We start from the raw sequence: 26,871 nt of genomic DNA on the forward strand, positions 1-26,871 counted from the left end.
GCCCTAACGCCATTGGCTGCTCGGGCCTGGATGATTTGCATATCCGCGCCCTTCCCGGGAAATGGAAACTGAAAGTCCCATTTCTGCTTCAGCCAGCCTAGGAGACACAGGACCTGCTGGCTGCAGAGGTAAAAGCTGGACCTAGGATGGAGCAGGATCTGAGGAGCATCCCGGCCTCGAAGCTTGATAAGTTCATAGAGAACCATCTCCCGGACACCAGCTTCTGTGCTGACCTCAGAGAAGTCATAGATGCCCTGTGTGCTCTCCTGAAGGACAGATCCTTCCGGGGCCCCGTCCGCCGAATGAGGGCCTCTAAAGGGGTCAAGGTGAGCCTTCCTCAGCCTGAGCTGGCCGAGATGAGGTGGGACAGGACTTTCAGAAGCCAGGCTGCAACCCTGATCCCTCCTCTTAATTCTGATCACAGCTGGCGATGGGTTCTTCCCCCCAAGTCCCACATCTGTATTGGAGAAGGAGCCTCAGCTACAGTTTATGTTCCCCACTCCCAGGCCATGTCCATTTCAGAGTCGGGGAAACTGAGGCCCAGAATGGCAAAGCAGTTTTCTGGAAAGTGGAGGGGCAGGTGGTGGGGCAGTGGTAATACAACCTTTGCACTGCTGTGTGACTTAGGGTAACTTAACTACCTTCTCCATGTCCAGTGTTCCACGCCCCAGGAATGATAAGGTCACATAGACTAAGTCAAATGTGACACGGAGGACAGACCAGGACTCGCCTGCTATGTGACTGGATTGATGGACCCTCTCTGGACTCGGTTCCCGGGCTGTCTGTCAAATCACATTTCATGACACTGGTACTTAACTCTCAGACTCTGTGAAGGGTGCAGAAATGAAGTTGTTTTCTTGTTTTCAGTTGACTGTATTTCTACATTTTTAGTTGTGAGTGGGGCTCTGTATGTGTTAGTGCAGGTTTGGTCAGAATTGAAAAGGGGGTGTCAGATCCCTTAGAGCTGCAGTTACATAGGTGGCTCTGAGCTGGCCTGCTTGGGTGCTGGGAACTAAACTGAGGTCATCAGCAGGAACAGCAGGCAGTTTTAGCTACTGACCCACCTCTCCATCCGGAGATGTGACAATTTGTAATGCCCTCTCTCAACAGTAGCTGATGCTCATGTGTGTTAGTGATGATTCTAAGCATTTTATTTAGGGAGGCTTTGTTCAGCATGAATTCTTCTTTTTATGATATTTGTTTTACAGACTTGGATCACCTTTATTGTTTTTTTCAGTTTCTCTATGATGTTATATGTTATTCTATATCACACAAGGCCATCTTCTCTTTAATGATGTCACTTGCGCATATTTCCTCCCAGCTAACAATGCCAACCATGGGACTATGGCTACATTCTCATATATCTGTATTAATTTAGTCATAGTCTCCTTCCAATCTCTACTATCCTTTACCTCCCACCAGACCCTCCCCAGAGATTCACTCTCTGATGGTATGTCACATGTGTGCAGCTAATGTGGGCACTGCATGAGTGCTACTGTACCCTTCCCAAACTCTTCTGTGCTTGTTTCATTTAGACCTCTCCCCCACTCCCATACACAGCCCCCCCCCCCACACACACACTTGAACACACAGAGACTCCACAGATGAACATGGATATTTTCCCTTCACGGTGTGGTTTATCTTCTGTATCAAGAGGAGATCCAGCACCCTCTATTTTCCTACATAGATTCTGATGTCACTCTTCAGGGCTGACTAATATTCTCCTGCACATCTAGCAGCTTGCTCCATCCATCCAACCATCCATCCATCCATCCATCCATCTATCACCTTGGTGATGGACTCCAGTTCAGCATCTGGACCTCCCAGCATGGCTCTCCCTGTCCTTTGTCATTCTCTTTCTTGTCTTTCAGGGCAAAGGCACCGCGCTCAAGGGCAGGTCAGACGCTGACCTGGTGGTGTTCCTTAACAATCTCACCAGCTTTGAGGATCAGTTAAACCAACAGGGAGTGTTGATTAAGGAAATTAAGAAACAGCTGTGCGAGGTTCAGCATGAGAGACGTTGTGGAGTGAAGTTTGAGGTCCACAGTTTAAGGAGTCCCAACTCCCGGGCTCTGAGCTTCAAGCTGAGCGCCCCCGACCTGCTGAAGGAGGTGAAGTTTGATGTGCTGCCAGCCTATGATTTACTGGGTAAGGCAGCCTGCCAGAGAGCCTCAGCTCACCCTTCTGCATGCCTTCATCCTCCCTTCTAGTTCCACCTCTGTGTGTGTGCACATGTGTGTTGCGTAGGTGTTCTCTTGTGTGTGGGTGTGATCCGGAACCATGGCTAACTCATCTCAAGAGTCATCCATCTTTTTTGAGACCTTGTCTCTCCCTGGTTCAGAATTCACACTTGAGCCTGACTGGCTGGGAAGAGCCCCAGGGACCCTCAGAGTCTCCCCCTTCTCAGTTCTGAGATTACAATCCTACACCACCAACACTGGCTTTTTCTCTGAGTTCTGGGATTCCGACGGGGGTCCTCATGCTTGCGAGCCAAGCACGTTACAGACTGAGCTATCTCCCCAGCCCACACCTTCCATCCCTGAACTGAAAACCATTATCATTTGAGAAATTCAACTAAAGAGAATGTCTCTTTAAAGCTGCGCTGGGGAGGAGGGATTTTGGAAATTTGGTAGCGGGGAGACAGAATCCATCCCACAGGGACATTGAGCAGCCTGCTGGCTCACTTAGGGGAGGGAGTCAAACTAGATGCTCCCTCAGCATACCAGTCCTACTCACGGCTAGCTGTGGGTTTTGTCTTCTTAAACATGAGACAGTGTAGACTTCACTGAAAATAACAAACTCGCGAATCTTCTCCCTCAGAGCTGTTCAGAGACCTGGGGTGTCTGCAGGAGAGTTTGCACAGGACGCAGATCTCATCGGAGCTCTGGCCCCTCAGTAAAACTGCAGATGCAGCCACCCAACTCACACATGCACACACATTTTATAACATTACACATTAAAAGATCTTATCTTTTGACAAAAATCTCAATTATTCAATTTTACCAATGAAGACTTGCAAAGCCAGATACTGTGGTAAAATCCTGCTAGCTCAGGGAGGCAGAGAAAGCACCTAGCTGACCTTCCTCCTGAGCCAGAATGTTCCAGAATGCATCCCCTTCTCATGCTATCTCATAACCTCTTTCAAATGGAATGTCCCTCCCCTCTACTTCCTGTGGGTCTCTCTATCCCTCCTTCTGACTCCCTCTTACTCTCTGTGGTTCCTTCTTAGTAATCCCATGTTCGCTTCTGGTCAGCTGGTTGCTTGCTCTGCCTCTTGATCTATGATTGGCTTTATTTAATCCTGTTTACAATATTCAAGCAGAAAGCTCCTGGATTAAGGGTGTGTGCTAAGGCTGAGCCACCACACCTAAAACCAGGTTTTTCCAATAAACAACTCAATCTCAGGGTTCACAGTGTGATCAAATATCCTGCAACAATCTTTTACCAGGCCTGATACAGCATGCGTCGCCAAAATTACAGATTGTCCAACTCAGGAAACACTCCTGAGAGCACAGTGGGATCTTGGGGGAGCTTAGAGAATACTTGAGGCTTTACATTTGGGGGAAGCACAGCACCCCCTGTTGGCCACTGTGTGAACTTCTGCTGTTAACTTAGTGACAAGGCCACTAGCCCTTGGCTTAGGAGAGCCGTGGAAACAGTCCAGAGTCTCAGGCAGCAGGGACTGAGAGGGCCAGCCTGGGAGTAGGACCAGGGCAGCCTGCTGTGGGAAGCTGCAAGAGGCTTAGAACCTTGTTCAGTGGAGGGGGATCAGAGTGGGTGACCAGAAATGATCTGTGACAGCAGGTCCCACAGAAGCCTGTCTGGGTCATGGATTTCCTCAGCCTCAGCAGCTTTCCAGTGGTGAGGGGCTCTACCACAGAAGGACTGCCTGTGGGCAACAGCCAAAGAGAGGATCATAGCCACAGCCCTATAGAAGATGACATAAGCAATGAGCCCTATTGTAACTAGACCCTGACACTAATCTAGACTAGCCCATAACCTCCATGGTCACTGAGTGACAGGCTTGTCGAAGCTCCATCCGTGAGTGACTTTGCCCTGTGTCAGCATCACAGTCTGATGGTGTGGTCTGCTGCATGGCACACATGTGCACACACCTAAGGCACAGCCTGCCTAGACTACTCAAATGTGCACACACACCTATACACACATCTATTCCATAGTCTGCTGCTCTTCTACTCTATAAGTGCACAGGACACACACACACAAACACACACACACCCTAACACTGCCATATCTTGTTCCATCTGGACAAACAAAACCACATGATATTAACTTATCACTACAAGAAATCACCCACCGAAAACACACAGTGGCTGGGGAGACAGCTCAGTGGATAAGGGCGATTGCTGCTCAAGCATGAGTACCTGAGTTCAAATCCCCAATATCCACCTAAACTTAGGAAGTGCCACACATTGACCTGGATACCTGGTCACTATGGGGGCAAAAGACAGGAGATTCTGTAAGACCTGCAGGATTCCAGCCAAGCTCCACATTTACAGACAGACTCTGACGCAAAGAAACATACTGACAAACTATAAAGAAGAGACACCTTAGGTCCTCTCCTGTCTCTGAACATATCAGGAACACTCGCCATGCATACACAATATAGAGCAGAGACTCTGTCAGTGTGAGACGTGATATGTGAATGCAGCCGACTGCTCCACAGTGAACTTTGACACATACATGAGTGCACAACTTTGACAAGAACTATGCAGAAGATACTGGAACCAGACGTGGTTGGCCATTATCTGATGATCACGTGTGTGTGACCACAGTGTGCTGGTTCCTCCCACCTCTGTCTCCAGGCCTGCAAGAAAGACCCTCACTAGAGCAAACTGGGAGCAGGGACTTTGTAGTGCACAGCATGTGTGCAGTCCTAAGGAGTGGTGGGGCAGATGGGTATATGCGGAGCGATGCCTGCTGGGGAAAAACGCTGCCTGTTCGCTGAACCCCATAGGCTGTGATTCTGGACCTGGGGAGACTGAGGAACCTCAGAGAGGGGCTGAGCTGTTCCACTGAATGAAATCTTGTTTACAGATCATCTTAACATCCTCAAGAAGCCTAACCAACAATTCTACGCCAATCTCATCAGTGGGCGTACCCCGCCGGGGAAGGAGGGCAAGTTATCGATCTGCTTTATGGGGCTTCAGAAGTACTTCCTGAACTGTCGCCCAACCAAGCTGAAGCGCCTCATCCGCCTGGTCACGCACTGGTACCAACTGGTAAGGCATTGGCCTGGTCACTGTGCGCTTCATCTGTACAGAGTGTAGACACGGGGCAGAGAAAATGTGTACTCTAGTTCGGCGTCTATTGAGGTAATAACTCTATCACATGACCAAAACGCTCCTGGGAAGGAAGGATATTCTTATGTTTACACATCTAAGGCACACTCCATCATTGAGGGAAGTCAGAGGAATAACTGAAGCAGAGGCCATGGAGGAATTCTGCTCACCGTTTGCTGTCCATGACGCACTCAGCGGCCATTTCTACACAGCCCAAGGCCACATTCCACTCATGGCCCCAACCACAGTGGTCTGGTCCCACCAACATCAATCAGTGATTAGTAACATGCCCATAAACTACCCAAGCCAGTCAGATGGATCTGCATTTTACTGAGCAAGATGGACTCCTACCAGAGGAGGCTAGCTGGTGTTTAGTGGACAAAAAGTAAGCAGCACAATTGACCCCTTTTCAACATGGCACACAAACAAACCACGGTTGAACCATAACCTTTCCCTTCTTGCTTGTCCCTAAGATCTCATGTCGCTATCACACCATAAAACACAACTTAGGTTTAAAGTCCCCAAATTAAAAATCAAACCTAAAGAAACTCCCAACACATAAAAAGACTAGTCTCTCAATGCTGGCCTCATATAAAATTAAAACACAAGTTAAATACTTTCTTACTGCAAGAGGGAAGAACCAAGTCACTGTCACAATCTAATTAAAACACAACCAAAATTCAACAGAGCAAAAGGCTCAGTATCTGATATCTGGGACTCATAGTTCTCTGAGCTTCTCCGGCTCTGCCATCCACGGCACACACAGCAGGTCTCAGGCTCAGGCCAGCTTTGTTCTCACAGTGCTCTGTTCCTGACAGTCATCTCCTGCTCAGGGCAAGGCCAGTATCTTGGGGTTTCCACTGCCATTGAGGCTGCACTTTCACTAATGGCTTCTCCTGGCCTCTCGCAGTGCCAGGCCTCAGCTGCTCTCCAAGGCCCCTTCAGTCCAGCAGTTCTCATGGGACTTGAAATCTGGGAGACATCTCTGCAGTTCCAGGTGTGATTGACACTTGGAGATGCAGACTTGGGACCCCTGGACTACAGCTGATAGAGTCCATGGTCTGCCAAAGAATGATGTCCTGCACTCAAATTGTATGCAAAAGCAAAGAGCGTTTTTATTCTGTGGGATTCCAGCATGCTGGGATCTATCATTAACCAAGATGGAGATGCCCAGATGAGATCACAGGCTCAATTTAAAGCACATTAGTGGAATTCCATGGAAGAGTAGGTGACCTTTTTCTTGATTGGTTGGCTCTATTCTAGGGACATTCCTGAATCATTGCTGGGGGGGCTAGAAACTGTCACTTGGGGAAGCCTGGAAACTGTTGCTGACTCTGTTCTTTCCCTAGGCCAGGTGGCAGGGAAGCTTCTGATGGCTGGGCAGTTTCTGATTGGATGCTCTAGGCCTGGGGTTTTTCCAATAAATGACTTGCCTAGACTTGTACAGTTCTGAGAAACACAAATTCAGGCCTAGTCTCCTGATATGCCAGTTTGAAGCCCATTATGGAATCACCCTGGCTCAGTCCACTTACACCTACTCTTGCTGACTATGAAGAAACTCTTTCCAAAAGATTTGCACCCCCCCACACACACCCATGGTGCAGGTTTCTTCTTTATCAGAGCAGATTTTCAGCCCCAACTGAAGAGAAATTACTGACTCTTAATGTAAACACAGCACACAAACAGCCCAGATGGGGTTTTGCTTTTCTCTGAAACTTCACTCCAGCCTCTGTCACCTACCTGCCTCTCAGCACTCCTGTCTTCCAAGTTCCCACAAACAGCCTGGTAGGCTCTTTGCTCTCAACAGCTCTCCCACCCAAAGTTCCATAATCCTTTCTCAATCCTCCCAAAGAGCAACATGGCTGGTCAGTCACAGCAGCGCCCCTCCTCCCTAGGACCAGTTTCTGTCCTAGTTTGCTCTGACTGCTGTGGTAAAGATGCTGCTGCAAAGTAAATTGAGGTGGAAATGGATTGTCTGGCTCACGTTCCTGCATCACACTCCATCACTGAGGGAAGCAGAGGCAGGAACTGAAGCTGAGGCCATGGAGGAACTCTGCTAGCTGCCGGAGACCCTTAGGCGATCAGTCTGATTTTTACAAACAACTCAGGAACACCTGCCCAGGACAGGCAATGCCCACAATGGGCGGGGCCCTTCTACACTGATCAAGGAAATGCCCCACAGGCTTGACTCCAGGCCAGGCTGATGGAGGCATTTTCTCAGTTGTGGGTCCATCTTCTCCAGATGATTCTGTGTCACTTTGGCAAAAAGAATCAAAATTAGCAAAAGCAGTGAGAAAAAACAATGTAAAAAAAAAAGTGGGTGGAAGGGAATCAGAGGGGAGGGGAGAAGCAGGGGTGAGTGGAGATGGGGGGGAGATGATGCTGTAGGAGGGGCAAGGAGTGGGGTGGGGGATCTGAGAGGAGGGAGGATTTTCTTTGCCTGTTCTAGGTGATTTCTTCTAGTCTACTTTCCAATCCGCTAACTCTCTCTTCAGCAGTGTCTAATTCACCATTCCATGGCTTCTGCTTCATTTGTCTTTGGATTTTTCTCCCATTGTTGGCAAATCCTTCACGTCACTTTTTATACTTTGATTTTCCTGTCTTGTCAAGCTATGTTTTTAAATGTGTGATTTCTTATTATATCCTGAGTGTTTTTATGTGTATGTGTTTATACCTATTCTTGGAAACACACGTGTATGTGTGGGCATGTGTGTCCATTAGGATTTGAGGGCAGAGTGTGAGAGCAGGTTCTGAGTCACGCCCCACCTTGTGTAATCAGTCAGGGTTTCACACGTGACACTCCGTGTGCTAGATTAGCAGTTCTGGACAGTCATACAGCCCGGGGGAGCCCCATCTTTATCCCCTTGAACAGGGATGAGGAGTCAGCTTCCTCAAGAGCCTGACAACACATAGATGCTGGGGATCTCACCTTCAGTTCTCATCCCTGCATGGGGAGGGAGGCACTTTACCTCTGAGCCCTTTATCTCCCTGGCCCCTTCCCAGTTACTTCAGAGACCACAAGCGAACTTCCACAGTGAGTACTCCTTATGTCCCGCCCCCTCCCTCACTCCTAGCTGTCACTCATGGTGTCCTGATTCCTCCTGGGCCTGTTAGTTACGTGCTCAGTCTGTGGAGCACACAGTGTCCATCTCAACCACTCAGCTCTTGGCTATAGCACAAGAAGGCATAGACTGAATTCAAGTGACTGGGTGTGACAGTGTGACAATAACCCTGTCATGACATCATCAGGTGGCAGCTGAATTGAGCCTGTGAGAAGCAGCCCCACACACAACCACCAGGAACCCCGTTTTTTTCTCATTGCCTTTCTCTTCTCAGTGTAAGGAGAAGCTGGGGGACCCGCTGCCCCCACAGTATGCCCTGGAGCTGCTCACAGTCTATGCCTGGGAGTATGGGAGTCGAGTAACTAAATTCAACACAGCCCAGGGCTTCTGAACCGTCTTGGAACTGGTCACCAAGTACAAACAGCTTCAAATCTACTGGACAGTGTATTATGACTTTCGACATCAAGAGGTCTCTGAATACCTGCACCAACAGCTCAAAAAAGACAGGTAGTCTGTCCCCACATGGCTGTGATCCCCGTGGTGTCAGACTGCACTTGTATTTAAAGGGGGAGGTGGGAGCTCTGTGTCTGCAGCATCCCCTGCACTGGGCACTGTCCTGCTGTCACCTGATTGACATGAGGTCCTACAGCCCTGGGGGGCAGGGGTGGGCTCTCCTGTCTGCAGATGAGGAGACCAAGGCTCTGACATTGTCCCAACCCAATCAGCAAAGGAAAGGGGGGGGGGGACATGGAGTGGGGACTGAGATTTTCCAACAGTAACAGCATCATAAAGGCTGTGAGGCACCAAAGATGTGAGGTGGACAAATTACCTGTAAATAATACAGTGCTATGTCACCCTAGGGAGTGACATGTCTTCATTCTGTGTTGTGTTCAGTTTCCACACCCTATTCTTTGAGCCTGTCTGGTCGTCCAACACTCTTCATGTCACAGATCAGAGACCCTGAGGGATCTGTCCCAGGACACACAGCTACTAAAGGGTAGAGGATTCGAACCCAGGCTTTCCAGGTCATGCCCAAGGATCCCTCCAGGCTTCTATATGCTGTGGGGCAGGGACAAAAAAAAATCTTTGAAAAGGAGCTCTCTGCTGGGCTCCTCCCCCACCCCTGTGCAGTGGTTCCTGGGTCAGTTGACAGCAGCTCGTTTCCCTCTCTTCATGTTGCTCTGCAGGCCTGTGATCTTGGACCCCACTGACCCAACAAGGAACATAGCCGGTTTGAACCCAAAGGACTGGAGGCGTCTAGCAGGAGAGGCTGCCGCCTGGCTGCAATACCCATGCTTTAAGTACAGGGACGGTTCCTCAGTGTGCTCCTGGGAGGTGCCGGTGAGAACATGTCACCATCATCTTCATTCCACCCCCCCTCTTCTCTTCATCTACCTGGAGAATCTTCCCACACAGATGTGGTCTCTGCACTCCTGTGGAGGCCATTGGCTCTCCTTATTCCACAGCCATCTTAGCGCTATTCACAGATTTCATGGACTCACAGGATGGCTCAGTGGGTAAAGGTGCTTGCTGCTAACACAGATGACCTGGGTTTCATCCCAGGACCTCCTATGGTAGAAGGAGAGAATCAAATCCCCAAAGTTATCCTCTGACCTTCATCTCTGCTGTTACACACAGGGACATGAGTGTGTGCATACACACACATACACACACACACACACATGTCACTACACCCACCCACCCACCTATCCACAGGTTGCCCCCAACCACCACCACATAGACAGACACACACAAAAATACACAAACACAGAGGTTGCCCACACCCACTCACACAAAGACACACATACAGAGACACACACACACACATCACCTACACTTAGATAACACACATACATAGACTTGAAGACCTGAAACCACTGGCTGGGGACACTCAGATAGAGTGAAGAACGGCTGGGACCCCGTGGACTCTGAAGCCCCTGTCAGGTCCATGAAGCATCCTGTCTTCCCAGTCTCCTTGTCATGTGGCCAATGGGACTCAGCTGGGCTCTATCACAGCACAGAGGCCCAGAGGGACCTGCACTTGGACCTTTCCCCTCCTGGGGCAGGGCCTGCCTGATGCTAGGGACCCAGTGATGCCATGTGTGCCCTCCAGATGGTGTTTAGCATGGCTGTAGTGATGCTGGAACCATACCCCAGGGCAGAATGGGAGTTTGATGGGTATGGGGATGGTGATTGGGGAGGTGGGAGGGGCGAGTCAGACTGCAGTGGCCTTTAGAGCTGTCCCTCTGGCTATGCCCACTCTCAATTGATGGATCTGTCAGTGGATGAGAGGGGACAAATGGGAGGCATGGCTTCAGGGAAGAGCTGTATATATCCTCAAGGGCCTAGGCCCTGTTTAGCCTACTGTTGACCTTCTCAGCAGCCCGACCAAGGGGCCCAGGTGGCTTGTCACAGATGGCCTGTCACCTTCAGGGCTCAGTTGCATCCCCTTCCCAGTAAGAATGTAGGCTCCTGACACGATCGTGTTTTCTATTACAGACGGAGGTTGCAGTGCCAACGAAGTATCTCTTTTGTCGTATTTTCTGGTTATTGTTTTGGTCTTTGTTTCATTTCATCTTTGGGAAGACTTCATCTGGATAGCCCAGAGTGTCTTGGATATTGCCATCCTCCTGCCTTAGCGCTGGCATGACTGCAGCGTAGGCCTGTTATGCCCTGCCTCCCTTCCATCCTCAAGTGGACAAGAACTGGGCATGTGTTTTCCTGTGAGCCCAGTGGGACCTGTCCAGGATGCTCCAGAGTCAGACGCATGTCCTGCTCTGCTGCAGGGCCTTGACCCAGAGAAGACAGGAAGGTGCCCAAAGCCCAAGAGAGGGAGGGTCCAACCTGTGATCAGACTCCAGGCTTCTGTCCCCTGCCCTCAACCCCTGCACAGACAGCCTTTCTCACAGCCTGCTTTATCTGCCTTGTCCCCCAACAGTGTTCTCTGGGAGACAAGAGATTCAGAAGGAGAATATTATGGTTTGTATATGGTTGGCCCAGGGAATGGCACTGTTAGGAGGTGTGGCCATGTTGGAGTGGGTGTGGCCTTGTGGGTGTGGGCTTTCTCTTGTCTTAGCTGCCTGGAAGTCAGTATTCTGCTAGCAGCCTTCAGATGAAGATGTAGAACTCTCAGCTCCTCCTGCACCATGCCTGCCTGGACGTTGCCATGCTCTTGCCTTGGTTATAATGGACTGAACGTCTGAACCTGTAAGCCAACCCCAATTAAATGTTGTTTTTATAAAAATTTGCCTTGGTCATGGTGTCTGTTCACAGTAGTAAAACCCTAAAACAGGGAGGAACTCAAGCTTGGATTGCATATGTTCACACGTCGGGAGGTTGTGTCTAATGTCTGATTAATAACAACAAACCACAGCAAGCCATGAGTGTGTGTGTATGTGTGTGGGTGTGGGTCTCTCTGTGTGTCTATACCTGTGTGTGTATAAGGATGTGTGTATGTATCTCTGTGTCTGCATTTGTGTATGAGAATGTGTGTGTGTATGTATCTGTGCATGTGTGTGTATGTGGAATTGTGTGTGTTTGTATCTCTCTGTGTCTGCATGTGTGTGTAGGAGGGTGTATGTGTGTGCATCTGTGTATGTATATATATGTGTCTTCCTGTGTGTGTGTCTCTGTGTGTGTGTGTCTGCGTATTCATGGTCAAGTAGCTGCACTTATTACATTCTCCATGTGGGTCCCAGCACCAAGTCCTCAGTGGTGGACAGAGCAGAACCAAACTGATACAACTTTTGACATCAGGTAGCCTGGGATCCTTCCAGGTCTCTTCTTGCACATAAACTTGAGACAGGAATTCTTAGTTCCCTCTGTGTTCCCAAGCAACAATAATTTCTCTTGGGAACAACCCCCTTTTAGCTATCTTAAAGCACATAGTGTCTTTTCCTGGTCTGTTTTGTTTTGCTCTCTCTTTCTGGCTTAGAGTCAGATGACCGTTTGATCTGAGACAGAGATTTGAGGAGACTAAACAGGCTGCTTAGGTTGGGAGAGGAGGGTCATAATCCAACTCCAGAGCCAGCTTTATAATAATGCTGAACAGCATAAAATGATGCTTCAGTGTTATTCATGCCCAAAAGACAGCATAGCTGAGTACCTGCAAAATGGACTCAAGGACTGCAGGGAGTGACCAGAGCAAACAGAGATCAAAGGACACTCAAAGATCTGAGATTTAGCAGGACTTAAACATCAGGTTTCATTGAGCCACTGAGAGGGACAGAGACTGGGCAAGGGCCTGCAGTGAGCTTGGAGACAGAACTAGTTAATGGGGAGGTAGCTGGGGGACTGGACTAGTTAGTGAGGAGGTAGGACTAGTTAGTTGGGAGTCAGGACTAGTTGGTAGGGAAGTAGCTGGGAGACAGGACTAGTTAGTAAGAGGTAGCTAGCTGGGAGACAGGACTAGTTAGGAAGCTGGGAGACAGGACTAGTTAGTGAGGAGGTAGCTGGGTGGCAGGACTAGTTAGTTAGGAGATAGCTGGGAGATGGGAGTAGTTAGTGGGGAGGTGGCTGGAAGACTGGTCTAGTTAGAGACAAGGCAGACATGACTAGTTATGAGGAGGTAGCTGTAACAGGACTAGTTAGTGAGGAAGTAGCTGTACTCAATCCCATTCCCATATCTGCAACATAACTTGTCCACACAGACAAACACAAGACAATTACCATTTCCTGGGAGTCTAGACGGGGATCCAGCTGACTGGAACAAACACAGACAGTAATTGTTATTAGACGCGTTCTCACGACCGGCCAGGAAGAACACCACAGACCAGAATCTTCTGCGGCAAAACTTTATTGCTTACATCTTCAGGAGCAAGAGTGTAAGAAGCAAGAGAGAGAGAAAACGAAACCCCGTCCCTTTTTTAGGAGAGTTATATTTCGCCTAGGACGTGTCACTCCCTGATTGGCTGCAGCCCATCGGCCGAGTTGACGTCACGGGGAAGGCAGAGCACATGGAGTGGAGAACCACCCTCGGCATATGCGCAGATTATTTGTTTACCACTTAGAACACAGCTGTCAGCGCCATCTTGTAACGGCGAATGTGGGCGCGGCTCCCAACATCTCCCCCTTTCCTTTTAATAAGAGCAAATAGGCCACCCATATTAATGAGAGTGGAGATAGAGGTCAAATCCCCAGTGTGTAGGTAAAGGAGCCATGTACAGGATTAGCTCTTAGGCTCACAGGCTTTTACCCAGAGCAACCCTGACCTGCTCCCGTGTCGTTTTGCCTGGGGGAAGGGAACTAGGACACTGAACCTTCATGAAAGATGACATGTCTCCCTAGAATAGGCTCATATATGCCGCAGAGCCTTTCCATTGCAGTGCTTAGCCGTGCAACTCTCTCGGGCTGCTGAAGCACACTCACTCTATCCCGTGCAATGAGTCTAGCCTCGTGAGATGTAAGAGCTGAGTGGCCAGCGACCTATTGCCTAAGCATAGATAACCATATATCAGGGGGAGCTCCATGTTCTAGTCCTGCAAGCGCCTGGGCAATAACCACCTTGTCTCTCCTAGTTTGGGCCTTAAGCTTACAGACCAATCAAAGAAGCAACACTAATCCACAGCAAAGTGTATCTCCAAATAATATTAATCCCACCCAATTTTTTAAAGAAGGAAAATGCTGAGGAGATCCAATTGGGTAATCCTTTGGTCAGCGACAGGTCCAAGCGCGTGGAGTTGACCTGAAGTCTCAATTCCCGAAGGATCTGTTCAAATTCAGCCATCCAATTCTGTAACATATACTGAAAAAGACTTTTTGACAATTTAGCTGCCCTAGTAAATTTAACATACTGAATGGAGATAACACACAATCCCGGAAACTTTTGTTCACATCCCAGCTGAGTTATTTGTCATAATACATCTAGTTGTATCTGGACAAGATCTATGAGTTGATTAACCAGCATGAGACCTCTCTGTACTGGGCCAAATAAGTTCATTTGCTCATTAATGGCTCTGAGGTCATGGAGCAGTCTCCACTTTCCTGACTTTTTCTTAATTACAAAAATTGGAGTATTCCAAGGTGAGGTAGAGGGTTCAATATGGCCTAATTTTAATTGTTCCTCTACCAGTTGAATCACAGCTTCTAGTTTTTCAGAGGATAGGTGCCATTGAGGAACCCACACTGGGTCCCCTGTTTTCCATGGTATGGGTCGTGCTGCCCCAATGGCCGCTAAGGAAAACCCAGACCCTGTCTGTCTTGGTTTCCATTAGGTGAGATGGGCTCTATCCTTCCCTGTTCTTGATGTCCTAACCCTTTTCCTTCTTTATAACCCATCTTTGCCATGATATTTTTTGCTTTAGTTGAATACCCTCCCGATGGGGCGTTTTCATTGGACAAAATAAGGCCCAAATGCTGCATAATATCCCTTCCCCAGAGGTTAACCGGGAGTGGGAGCACATAAGGTATGAATTTCCCTTGCTGTCCTTCAGAGGATTCCCACGTCAAGGCAACGGAGCTTATAGTGGGACATGATTGATATCCTAGGCCCTGTAATGAATGAGATGACTCTGTGGTGGGCCATGCTTTGGGCCACCAATGTGTAGAGATTATACTTTTATCTGCTCCGGTATCAAGGATGCCTTCAAACTCTTTTCCGTTAACCTTAAGGCGGAGCTTAGGTCTATCATTTAAAGATACAACCAAATAGGCAGAATCATTTCCTGAGGAGCCCATTTTCTTTATCTCAGGTCCTGCAGATTTCTCCCTGGTATTATCAGGGAGGAGCAGCAGCTGAGCTATCCTATCTCCTTTACTAATAGAAAAAACGCCCTTAGGGCTTGAGCACAGGACCTGTATTTCAGGGGAATGTTGACAATCCATAACTCCAGGGTGGACTACTAAGCCCTGCAAGGTGAGTGAACCCCGGCCGAGAATAAGGCCCATGGTTCCCGGGGGCAAGGATGGTATAGGCTCCACTGGCACCGGCTGAATACTCATTTGAGGCATTAATAGGAAGTCGGAGGCGGCACGCAGGTCCACCCTTGTGGGTCTTCCTGGGTCGCCTCTCTGACTGCTTCCTGGGTCCTGACAAACCGGTTCCCATATCTTTGAGGGCCCTGGGACCGAGGGCCCGATGACCCGTTTTTTGGCACATCAGTTGATTGACTATCAGGTGGGGGAAGGACTCTGCCCTTTATATCCCTCACAGAGCGACACTGGTCAGCTCTATGATAACCCTTGCCACACTTAGAGCAAAGAGTGAGAGTCCCTCCCTGTTTATCTGGAGCTCTGCAATCTTTCTTAAAATGCCCAGGCTTTCCGCAGTTAAAACATGTCCTCTGATTATTTCTGCCCATGGAGCGGTTCTGAGATTGAAGGATGGCGGCCGCTAAGCCTGCATTGGTGAGAGGTCCCCCAAGCTCTCGACAGACCCTGAGCCAGTCTTGTAAGCCTTTGTTCTTTCTTGGGGCTATGGCCGCTCGGCACTCCTTTGTGGCTTGCTCATAGATGAGCTGTTCTATCAGAGGCGCAGCTTGCTCTGACTCTCCAAAAATACGCTCTGCTGCCTCTGTCATTCTGGCCACAAAATCTGAGAAGGATTCCTGAGGTCCCTGGACAACTTTTGTTAATTGACCAGTGGTTTCACCTGCTCGGGAGAGCGCCTTCCAGGCCCTAATAGCCGTGGAGGAAACTTGGGCATAAGCTCCCCAATGGTAGTTTGTTTGATCAGCAGAATAAGCTCCCTGACCCGTTAACAAGTCAAAAGTCCAATCTCTCTGCTCTGGAGTCAAAGCAGCTGCGTTTGCTCGGGCCTGCGCTTGTGCAGTTTCATGCCAAAGAGCTCTCCATTCCATATATTTGCCCATACTAGGGAGAGCGGCTTTTACAACCGTTTGCCAGTCAGCAGGAGTTAGTGCCATGCCGGCGAGCCTGTCTAACTGCACCAAGGTAAAATTAGCATTGGTTCCGTATTTACGGACCGACTCGGCAATTTCTTTAATTTGTAAGTATTCTACCGGAGCGTGGACACGCCCACCCTCGGCTCCTTCAAAGACCGGAAATGCCTGTTGTATTTTCCTTTGTTCCTCTCTGGGAATGAATGAGTCTGCGTACTGCCTCTCTGCGCATTGCCTCTCTGCGCAGGGCTGACGCACTACGCAGGGCGGGGACTCCGCATAGGGCGGACCTTGAAGCCGACTGCCCTGAGGCCAATCAGCAAACTGGCCTTCGCCAGCCGCTTTTGGCTTCCTTAACTGATTAGCTAGCACTTTACCTGGCTGGTACCCTTTTTTCTCATAATGAGCTGCTTCTTCCTCCCAGTCTGTTTCTTCAGAGGAGAATTCTTCATCTGCTTCAGAGCTACTAAGAGCTGGCTCCCCGAGCCCATCCAGCGATGAGCACAGGCTCCTTTTCCTAGAGACCTCCGCTAATTGATCTTTCTTCTTTTCCCTTTTTCCTCTTTTTCTTCTAATCTCTCTCCAGGTATTCCTACCTAACCTTAACTTTTCCTCGGGTTCAAGACCCTTGGAAAGGCCTGTATACTTATTTTGTGTACCATATTTCCTCTTTGTTCCTACTCTCTCTCCCCGCTTTACTTCTGATAGCTTGTCCTGAATTTCCTCTAGAATTTTCAGCCCTATCTTAATCACTTGATAACATGTGAAAAGGAACAAAAGGGCTCCTAACACCAGAAAAAATTCAAGGCCAAACATATTCCACTTTACTTCTGATAGACTGTCTTGAATTTCCTTAGAAAGTTCAAGATCAGACTTACCTCGTAAAGCTGTACTCACTGGTACTCTCGTTCCCCAGCTGAAAAGTTCTGAATTCATACAGTTGAATCCTTCTTAACAGTCTGCTTTACGGGAACCTTTATTACCGCGACCCGCAGTTCTGGTTCTGGAATGAGGGATCTTCCTTGCGCCAGTCCCGAGTTTTTTCTCGTCCCGGAATTCGGCACCAATTGTTATTAGACGCGTTCTCACGACCGGCCAGGAAGAACACCACAGACCAGAATCTTCTGCGGCAAAACTTTATTGCTTACATCTTCAGGAGCAAGAGTGTAAGAAGCAAGAGAGAGAGAAAACGAAACCCCGTCCCTTTTTTAGGAGAGTTATATTTCGCCTAGGACGTGTCACTCCCTGATTGGCTGCAGCCCATCGGCCGAGTTGACGTCACGGGGAAGGCAGAGCACATGGAGTGGAGAACCACCCTCGGCATATGCGCAGATTATTTGTTTACCACTTAGAACACAGCTGTCAGCGCCATCTTGTAACGGCGAATGTGGGCGCGGCTCCCAACAAGTAATAAACAGAGAATCAACAGCAGCCACCAGGCTCTCACTCACCCAACACAGCAGACTGACAACCATGGGTGTCCCGGGGTCAGGAGTCACCTTACCCAAATGTCAACAGGGTGTCCCCTGATACCCTGGGCTTGAGACTGTGCTCAGTCACTCCATAGTTACCCAAAAGAGTGCACTCAGAAGACCAGACAGTATAGAAGGTGTCTTACTTAGGGTCTCCATTGCTGTGAAGAGACACCATGACCAAAGTTAACTCTTATAAAAGTAAACATTTATGTGGTGCTGGCTTACGGTTTCAGAGGTTCAGTCCATTATCATCACGGTGAGACGCATTGCAGTGTCCAGGCAGACCTGGTGCTGGAGAAGAAGGTGAGAGTTCTGTATCTTCATCTGAAGATAGCTAGGAGGAAACTGTCTCTTCTGCACTAGGAGCCCTCAGAGCCTCACCTGCACAGTGACAACTTCCTCCAACAAGGCCACACCCATTCTGACAAGGACACACCTCCTAATAGTGCCACTCCCTGTGGGCCAAGCAATCAAACACATGAGTCTATGGGGTCCAAGACCTATGGAAAACACCCCAGAAAGGCTTGCAGAGTTGAATTAGAGCCTCTTTCTCATGGACAGAATAGATCCCGTGGGAGCCCCCATAAGTTGCAGTTGTCTGTTCTCTCCCAAGAGAAGATCAGGACCGGCTCTTGATGAATCTGCAGTTTTTATTGAGCCACACCGAGCCAGACAGGGGTATGCACTGTTGTGACTACAAGTCTAAAGAGACAACCCTGACCTGAGTGAGCAGGGAGTTTATAAAGGCCAAACCCTTTAAGTAGGGAACTTCCCATTGGCATAGCTGTGGTGACTCTTGGGTCTGATTTAGACTTGCAGAGGTTCAGTCCATTATCATGATGGTAGGAAGCCTGGCAGCATCCAGGCATGATGCTGGAGAAGGAGCTGAGAGTTTGCATCTTGCCTGAAAGCATCAAGGAGATTAACTTTCTGCACTGTGTGGAGCCTGAGCATAGGAGAAGACCTCCAAGGCCACGCCCACAGTGACACACTTCCTGCTCGAGGCTACACCTCTTAACAGTGCCTCTGCTTAAGACCAAGCCTAGTCAAACCACCACATCCTCCTTTACGAAACCAATTTTAATCACTACATCCTTTTCACATTAAGAAACTTGAATACCACGAGACATAATAAGAGCATTTATAGATGAGTTTACTATCTGCTGAGAGAATTTTCTCCTCCACAGAGGGGGACTGAGCAATGCCTAATCCCTCTCCATAAGGTCTCAGTGACAAACCAAAGTTCAATTGCAGAGTTCACTCTAGAGAACCAATGGGCTTATCAGGTTTACATACAGAGAATTGCAAGGGGTGACTGATGGGTGCGTGGCTGCCCCCAACAGTCACGCTAAAAGTTTCAACTCAATATGTATGAGGACATTCTAGTCATGGGAATAGATCTCCATTTTTAGGCTTTATTTTTTTTTCCTGGTCTGTCCATTTGTTCATATAATTCAGCTGGCATGGCCAGTCTGTCTCCCCCTTTTATGAAGGGATATAACATTAACCTGTCTCGCTGTGACTTCGGGCAGGCTTAGCTGGAGCCGTGAAGATGGCAGGTGTTTAGAAGCCTCTGTGTTGGAGCTTTAGAAACCATGTATTTTTTTTTGTTTGTTTGTTTCTTTTGTCTGTAGTTGTTTTTAAAAAAATCCTCAAAAATTCTTTAGATGCCTGTATTTACAAACACACTCGTTTTCATATAAAATGAATTTAAAGGCACAGACAAATGTTAGTTTTACCTAAAGGGAGGGTGTGATGGTTTGTATGTTTGTGCTAGGGAGGTGTGGCCTTGTTGGAGTGGGTGTGGCCTTGTTGGAGTGGGTGTGGCCTTGTTGGAGTAGGTGTGGCCTTGTTGGAGTGGTTGTGTCTCTGAGGGCATGGGCTTTAATATCCTCATCCTAGCTGCCTGGAAGTCATTATTCTCTTGACAGCCTTCAAATGAAGCTATAGAGCTCTCAGCTCCTCCTCCAGCGTCATGTCTGCCTGGATGTCACCATGCTCCCACCATGATGATAATGGACTGAACCTCTGAATCTGTAAGCCAGCCTCAATTAAATGTTGTTTTTATAAAGAGTTGCCTTGGTCATGGTGTCTGTTCACAGCAGTAAAACCCTAACTAAGACAGAGGGCAAGGGCCCAATAGTAGAAACGTACCCTTAGGAATGGCCATCATCGCATTAGTGAAATTAATCTCTAGGTCATGGGGTCCGTGCTATGGAACCAGAAATGGAATAGTGATCAGTGAAATGACAGTTTGACCATGACTTGTGTGATTATGAATATCTCATCCTTAAAAACCTGTTTTAATTTTATTTTTAAATTTAAACACTCATGTTATTTGTCTCCAAGAAAGATTCAGGACCATTAACCACCTCTATTTATCATCATTATTATTTGTTTTTTTTATTAAGATTTATTTATTTATTTAATGTATATGAGTACACACTGTAGCTGTACAGATGGTTGTGAGCCTTCATCTGGTTGTTGGGAATTGAATTTAGGACCTCTGCTTGCTTCAGTCAACCCGGCTCACTCCGCTTAGCTCTGATCCCTTCAGTCAGCCCTGATTGCCCAGTCCCTGCTCTGCTCGCTCTGGCCCAAAGATTTATTTATTATTATAAGCATGTACACTGTAGCTGTCTTCAGACACACCAGAAGAGGGCATCAGATCTCATTATGGGTGGTTGTGAGCCACTATGTGGTTGCTGGGATTTGAACTCAGGACCTTTGGAAGAGCAGTCAGTGCTCTTACCTGCTAAGTCATCTCGCCAGCCCTATTATTTGTTAATTTTAGCTTTATTATGAACAAAATGGAGGTGGACTAAGTAATCAATTTAGTTTACATGAACATTTGCTAAGAAGTCAATTTGGTACTGATTATATGATGCAAACCCACCCCAAAACCCAACCCATAATTGCATAACAGTCTACATACACATAATCATATTATCATTATAATATAATGATATATTAAATATATCTTGTATGTATCTTATATTATATATCTTATATAAAATAAGATATATTTAATAAACTGAGATTTTAAACATTATTGTTTGTTCAGATTATATTTTTAATGAACCTCTTGTGAAGGAGAATCTTAGAAGAAAACTTATTGACAGATTGGTCAGAAACAGAAGCATACTCATGTAGAACAAAGGAGTATGACGGGCTGAGCGTGTATCTCAGAAGGAAAGGGGCTTGGAGACACCAGGCAGGAACAGCGGCACTGAGAATCCCAGAGCTTTGGAGGCTGTGCCCCAAGTAGCAGCAGCTGTCAGTCATGCCTTGAGTCTCTCCTGGGACCTGTGACAGAGCTCCGTGTGAGAGCTCTCTTTGTTAGCGCACCAGTGTCAGAAGCAGGTAGCCTGGACGCGTTCAGATCTTCCATGGAAGCCAGTAGCTGTCTCATAAAACTGTGTCCGAATTATATTAAAATGACCGAATAAATCCCTTGCTGTTCTGTTGTTATCTTTTTAGTCTGATATCGAAGGGTGCAGTGGCCCCCCCCCCCTTCTAGGGCTCAGTGTGACTGGGAGGTGTTTATTTTGGTGGAGCACAGTTTCCCAGTAAGGATGACGGACAGACTTGGAGTGGTAAATCGGATGCTATAAAGGACCTGCTGATAGGAAATATTAAGTTACAGAAAACAGAATATGGCTAGGGAGCCCCACCTGAACTTTGCCCGAGATAAGGGGTACACTAACCAGGCTTGTTAGAAACTGTGAGAAAGAAAATCTATACCACAGGAGTGAAGCTTAGGGTCGCAGAGAAAGTTTCTGCTAAAGTTTATTCAAGGGAGATTGGCCTCCAATTAGGCGCCATTCCCATTACAAAAGGAGACAAGCTTGATTTGCAAGCGGCAGCAGGTTCATTTCCACATCAAAGAGCCTGACTCTAAGCGCAGATCAAACCTCAGGGGCAGGGTCACAGCCACTGGTCCAGCTTCATGAAGTCCCTTGTGCTCTTTACAGAAGAAGCAAGGTTCTGCCAGCTGGGCAAAAGACTGTGGGCAACAACTATTTTAAAAGAACAACTCTGGCATACTTAAAACATTCTGGCAATATTTTTTTGCTGTGGGATTCTCCCATCTGCCCAACTGGTCAAGCTTGCAGGCTTTTGTCTCTGTTTAAATTGTTGAAAGTGTAGCCTGATGCTGTAATCTGAAAGAGCTTTCAGGATGGTAGTGTGTCCTTTCTTCATTATTCAGTTAGTAGGTCTTTATTTTTATTAGAGGTTTGAAATGGTTTAAAAAGGACTTATATTTTATTCTGTAAAGTATGATAAGGAGAGGAGTAATTATGATCTTATTTTGTAATTTAGACGTCTATGTCGTTTAAGGTCTGAAGAGCTCATTCCACAATAGCCTCCCCCTGTGAACTAAAGGGGATGTCAGTGGAATATGAGGAATCAGGGAGTCAAACACCAATTTTTAGAGGGCTTATTAAGTTTAAACAAAGGTGTCTGATTTTAAGTCCTTGGCATACCCATGATTATAAAATAATGAAACAGATCCTGTAACATATCTTTGAAAGCTTTCCCAGGTTAGACAAAGGCACAAATAACAATGAGAAATAAGCGTCCACACATACAAGAGTAAAGTCTAACTTTCCAAAAGACAGGAGGTATGTAATCTTTGTTGGTCTTAAATCACAAGGACACAGGCTCATCAGGGACTAACTCCCAAGGGGAGCTGGCAGCTCCTTGGGATGCAGGAGCAGTTTCTCTGGGTGCTATAAGACTTTGCTAAGTAGCCTTCAATATAAAAACAACCTTTTCTGTCAAGGAATTAAGTTTCACCCTTACCTTCAGGCACAAGCCCAGGAAGCCTAGAGTGAACGTGAACGTGTCCAGTAGAGAGAGGGCAATTGCTAAATTGAAACAAGGCTTGTAAATTCCGAAAAGTTGGGGCTAGAATCTTGAGACAGCTATAAGAAGGTCTTGCCTGGCCTCCTCCTCCTCCTCCTCCTCCTCCTCCTCCTCCTCCTCCTCCTCCTCCTCCTCTTTCCTCAGCATGTATATGTCTTTCAGAATACACAACCACATGATCAAAAGTTCACCATGAGTTTTATACATAAATCCAAATCATAATTGAATAAGAAGTTTACAACAAAGATGCTTACATGCATATCCATCAAGAGTAATTATCTGGCTAAACATTCAATATCTGTCAGTAACTCTACAGGTTCATGGAGAGCTAAAGGCCATAACTAAGTTATCATTGAAGTTTGTATAGATAAACAGAGTCAATATTTTATCTTCTGGCTGGACAGTGGTGGCGCACACCTTTAATCCCAGCACTTGGGAGGCAGAGGCAGGCGGATTTCTGAGTTCCAGGCCAGCCTGGTCTACAAAGTGAGTTCCAGGACAGCCAGGCTACACAAAGAATCCTGTCTCAACCCCCCCCCCCAATTATCTCCAGTCCTGGCACTTACAATAAATCTTTAGTTCCCTTTTTATGACCTTTGGTTAATTGTTCTACAACCTCTTGAAATTTGTTCTAAGTTAGAAATGCCTGGTTTTTATCTCAGAAACAATTAACTCATGACCACTTGGAAACTGGAAGAGTTCTAACTGCAGTTTTCATATCAGAGAGGGCTTTAATAACAGTCCTATTATGAAGGGGTTAACGATTACTAGTATAATTTTAGGAACTCTTATAGGACCATCATTAAGAATTAAGAAGTCATCTATTTGTCTATATTGCATCACAAGACAGTACATCTTGGTTGTCCTGCAGAAATCTGCTCAAAAGGGTGGGCTAATACCTATCAATTGTTATATATGTTTAATAAGAACAGGAAAAAGATGTTAATCATAGGACCCTTTCCTCAGATGTAATCTTTTCCACCTCACCCGGAAGAGCAAAACCTCCACAGGTTTACAGTCCACGGTGGGACCACCTTCCAGGAAGGTCACCTGCTAGCTTTTAGCTTCTCAAAGATGGGTCCTGACACTTTTGTTTTTGTTGTTGTTATTGGTGGAGGGGTGGCTGGAGGAAGTGGTGTGTGTGTGTACATGGTTCAACTGGATGCACTAATGAGCTCTTGTTATATGCCCCACATGGGACCAGGCACCAAACACTCAGCAGTTAAGAGAACAGAAGGAAATGACTTCAGCTTTGATGCAGGATGGTGTGGGGTCCTTCCAGGTCTCTTTTTACACATACACACAAGAGAGGAACCCTCTGTTTCTTCTGCCCATGACCCCAAGACAAGATTCTAGCCCTGCCCTATCTGACACAGAAGTGGTTCCCCGGCCACACATGGACATGGAACACTGAGACTGTGGCCTGGGCACTCAGGGTGCCCTTGAGTGGCTACAACATTGCAGGCTGGGGGCCCATAGGTGCAGGGGAAATAAAAAGTGCCCAGAATTTGTATTTCAGAACTTGGGAACCTAAGGCAGGAGGATTACTATAAGTTCCAGCTCAGAAAGTTCTGGGCAGCAGAAGCCCTCAAAGAAAAATCAATCAATCAATCAATCAATCAATCATACAGGAATAGAAACAGGCAAAGTAGACAGAGATTATCAAACAAGTAACCATATTCCTCGTTTGGTGCATTAACCTCCATCTGTAAATGTAAGCAGCTGCTCTTATAATTTTAAAAATCACTTTTTGGGTGTGCAAGTTTTTCCTTGATCCCATGTCTGCACCACTTGCACGCAGTACCCATAGAGGCCAGAAGAGGGCACTATATCCTCTGGAACTGCAGTTACATTCCGTTGTGAACCACCACCATGTAGGTACAGGTGCAGGCAGGTGCAGGGCTGGGGGAGCATTAAATTGGACCTCTGGAAGAGCAGCCAATGCCCTTAACTGCTGAGCCATATCTTCCCAGCGGCGTTTAAAGTGGCCTCTAGAAAATGTGAACTTACCTCATGGTTTACACTGCATCTATGAACCAGCTCCACCAGGCACCAGATGCCACCAGGCAGGGCAAGACAGGCTTCTGCAGGAGCCCCCTCCCAACTTATTTCTGGGTCACTCCCTCTGAGCCCCCTCCACTGAGCAGGGTTCTAAGCCTCTTGCAGCTTCCCACAGCAGGCCGCCCTGGTCCTACTCCCAGGCTGGCCCTCTCAGTCCCTGCTGCCTGAGACTCTGGACTGTTTCCATGGCTCTCCTAAGCCAAGGGCGTGTCTCTAAGTTAACAGCAGCAGTTCACACAGTGGCCAGAAGGGGGTGCTGTGCTTCCCCCAAATGTAAAGCCTCAAGTATTCTCTAGGCTCCCCAAGCCCCACAGCATTCAGGGGTGTTCCTGGTTGTCTTTGGGCAATTTGTAATTTTGGAGACACTCTGTGTGTCAGGTCTAGTGTAAGATCTTTTAATGTGGAGTGATATAACGTGTTTGGCGGTTAGGACAGAAGGGGGAGGGCTAGAATGGCGGTGGCTGGGATTCCAGTTTTTCTGAGGGGGACAGAGCTCCTCTGAGAAGATCTATACCTTGTACAAACTCTCCCGCTGACATCCAGGCCTCTCTCCAGGTCTGAGGGTCCCATTTTTTGGGGTGGGGGCAGGGAGGAGACTCATCAGATATTAATTTTCAGTTAAGTCTAACATGCCTCATGCTTAGAAAGACAAAACCCACTTAAAACTTAGTTGTCTGGGGGAGGAAGAAATTTGAAGCACTGAGTTAAATCACAGTGCACCGACTTAAACTAAAACAAATTAAGTTATTCTCCCTCCCTCCTTTCTCTCTTTTTGCCTCTCCCTTTCCCTCCCTCCCTCCTCCCTCCCTCCCTCCCTCCCTCCCTCCCTCCCTCCCTCCCTCCCTCCTTCCTTCCTTCCTTCCTTCCTTCCTTCCAACTGGATCTTATTATATGTCCCACTCTAGCCTGGAATTCACAGATTTCCTCATGCCCCAAGCTTCTAAGTTCTAGAGTTATACACACACACACACACACACACACACTCACACATGCACGCACGCATGCAGGCATGCACACACATACTCACGCACACACATGCACATACACGCACACACACACATACATGCACGCACACACACATGCACACACATGCAAATGCACACTAACACACACACTAACACACACCAACACACACCATACTTCATACAGAGGTTCACCGGTTCCATGGTTCAGTGTGGTGAACTAGCACTTCCATAAATACACAAACACATTAACCATAAAATATCCAGTTGTGCCGTCTACACTTGAGCCCCTTCTTGTTAAGAATGCAGGAAATTGCTGAGGGCTACCATCTCCCACCCCCTGCTCCTGTCCCCAAACCCTACTCCTGTCCCCAATGTCCGCTCTCTATCTCTGTGAAGGGGGAGGGGTGGATCTCCCTGCCCTCATTCATTCAGATCTCACTCCAGCAGCCCTGAGGACCAGGAGCCCCAGTGTCCCCATGTGTGAGAGGATGCTTGTCCCCTGCACCACAGGACAAACCACACCCTCCCTGTACTTTATCTGAGCTGTTGGGGGACCCAGTGATGCTGGTCTATGATTCCAGTCTTGTCCTTCTGAAACACCCCTAGATACACAGGGTTCTAATAGACAATGGCCCATGGTCCCCAGCCAAGCTGTGGACCCGTCATGTCTTCCCTCATCTCCCCCACACTAATGTAATTCCATGCATGATCTGTCATGGCTGCATCCCATTTCTCCATGGGGAATGGAAAGATGGAGATCGTTGAGATCAAATATGGCAGCTGTGGGTATGGCTCAGCAGGGAAGGGCTTGCCTAGTGTCTGACTGAGGGAGAGGGTGTGTGTGGCTCAGTGGCTGAGTGCTTACCCAGCGTTCATGAGGACTGACTTATAGACATCATCCTGAGTTGCCTGTGGCTTTGATGTCAGAGCCAAGTAAACCAACAAGATCATCATGGCTAAGCAGTTCTCTTGGGATGTCCATGAGGAGAGAGCACATGAGGATATTTTGGGTCTGACACAACACTGATCAATGGCACCATGGGTCTCTGTGAGGAGGGTGGTGTGGGTGTGTATGTGCACACGTGCGTGTGCACATCTAGGTGTATGTACCTATGTATGTGACTGTATGTCTGTGTGTGATTGTGTGTGAGAGAGACAGAGAGACAAAGACAGAGAGACAGAAAGATTCCAGAACTTGAAAGACTGAGGCAGGAGTATTCCTGTGAGTTCCAGGACAGCATGTGTCACATCACAAATCTTCTTTCAGAAAAAAAGAGAAAGGAAGCCAACAGTCACAG

General features: G+C 47.6%; 1 pseudogene across 1 annotated transcript; it reads left to right on the forward strand.

Moving 5' to 3' along the window:
- Nucleotides 1-80: 80 nt before the first annotated feature.
- Oas1b (2'-5' oligoadenylate synthetase 1B) lies at nucleotides 81-11,609 on the forward strand (annotated as a pseudogene). The gene is made up of 6 exons (NR_003507.1): nucleotides 81-326; nucleotides 1,872-2,148; nucleotides 5,059-5,243; nucleotides 8,640-8,872; nucleotides 9,553-9,706; nucleotides 10,865-11,609. The product of NR_003507.1 is annotated as a 2'-5' oligoadenylate synthetase 1B, transcript variant 1, non-coding (transcript).
- The last annotated feature ends 15,262 nt before the right edge of the window (nucleotides 11,610-26,871 follow it).

The sequence above is a fragment of the Mus musculus genome, chromosome 5 (genome assembly GCF_000001635.26).
Source record: "Mus musculus strain C57BL/6J chromosome 5, GRCm38.p6 C57BL/6J".
In the NCBI taxonomy this organism is placed as follows: Eukaryota; Metazoa; Chordata; class Mammalia; order Rodentia; family Muridae; genus Mus; species Mus musculus.